This window comes from Agrilus planipennis, unplaced genomic scaffold, assembly GCF_000699045.2.
Source record: "Agrilus planipennis isolate EAB-ADULT unplaced genomic scaffold, Apla_2.0 scaffold9, whole genome shotgun sequence".
Classification (NCBI taxonomy): Eukaryota; Metazoa; Arthropoda; class Insecta; order Coleoptera; family Buprestidae; genus Agrilus; species Agrilus planipennis.
Genome location: NW_020442467.1, coordinates 1906267 through 1907905, shown reverse-complemented (window position 1 = coordinate 1907905; position 1639 = coordinate 1906267).

Sequence of the window (1639 nt, the reverse complement as noted above, 5' to 3'; positions counted from 1 at the left end):
AAGTATTTTGAGGTTAAGAACCTACCTGCTGCAATACAACAAAGTTGCAATAATGTGTTTGCAACGTTCTCTTAAATCGGCTTTGCACGTGCAAGTCATTGATATGATATTGCTTAAATCACCCAGAATCACCTCACCAATTATATAACGTGAATGACTTTTTAAATCCGAAGTTTGTAAAAAGTAGGCAGGAAACTTGACGGAATTTGAAGGATCAGTTCCCAAAACGTATAATTACAATAAAAAATTTATTGTGATGTAAAATTACAGATTTTTCCCTTTATTTGTGATATAAGACATTGCTTTTTGCCAAATTTCATGATTCTTGCGACTGTCAAATTATGCGGCATACATGACCGTATCTTTTGATTGCGTTGACTTGGAAGATTGATCCTAGGGATTGCAGACTTATGTATTTGATATTAATTTCTACTTGATATTTCCAAAGGTCTTGATAAACAACGAAGTGATGCTATATATAAGAGCTCCTTTTTTCCTTTTGAGGTACGGAACCCTAAAATTAGTGAAAAGTTTAGAAATCCTAGTTTTTGCTATTAATCACTGTATTAATATTTATTGTTTATAAACGAAGCGGCTAAGTAATTGACTTACTAGGCAGGGAACATCTATATCTTGACTTTATATAGAGTGACTGCAAAAGTAGAAGATAAATCGCTCGTTATCTCTCCCTCAGTNTATTTTAAATATTGGTAAATAAATGCGAAGTTTCGCGGAAATCTGTCTGTTATTTTTCTGCGGTGTCAACTTCCCTAAGAGCGACTTTTTTCAGTTAGGTTTCGATTTTCGCGTGATCGTGCGATCCAATCGAATTAAAGTGGAATTTTCTCTTTCCTTTTTGTTTAAGACGAGAAGTTAATGACAAAAATTATACAGTATGAGTTGGTACTTATGTAGGAACCGGTTACCGCTGTTGTCCGCCCTCCTGCTACCCAACCACCGCCACCGTTGATGCTTTCGCCGTTGTGTGTTTTATGTATCTCACGCAATCTGGTGGTCAATAATGCGAAGACAATTACTATTAAATGTCCACCGGTTGACGTGATCAAAATGCCAAGTGGCTCTTTCGATACTCGACGTTGTTACTCCTTTCTTGTTACATTGGTGGCGATTTTTTTCCGTTTTTTCTTATACGTTTAAGTTAACGGTACCGAACAAGAGAAGCGACGTACAAAAATTTCTGTTCCAATACGTAGAGGGCCGGTGTAGGAATTTTGATGATATGAATGCCTGCAGGTAACGGTTTTAATTACATTACAATACGCTACACTACAACAGTCGTTTGTAAGCCCTCATTATATACAAACATTTAAATTTTGATAAAAACATCTTCGAATATTCGAAACTCCAAATAGCTTCAACACAGACAGGGAAGATTGGTCAATCGAACTGAATCAGTTTATTTTTACTAAGTATTGGGATCCATCAAATGGGCATACACCATCTGGTGGCAAAATTTGTAACTCGAATGAGGGAAAAATTTACATAGGAACTGTGCACGCAAATTGTAAAATTGTTTATTAAAATAATAAAACACGTTAAAAAAGTAAAAATTTTTTTGATGATGGAGTCGACGAAGTTTTCTTCTAAAGTTAAATCAAATAAAAAGTTAATATGTTCA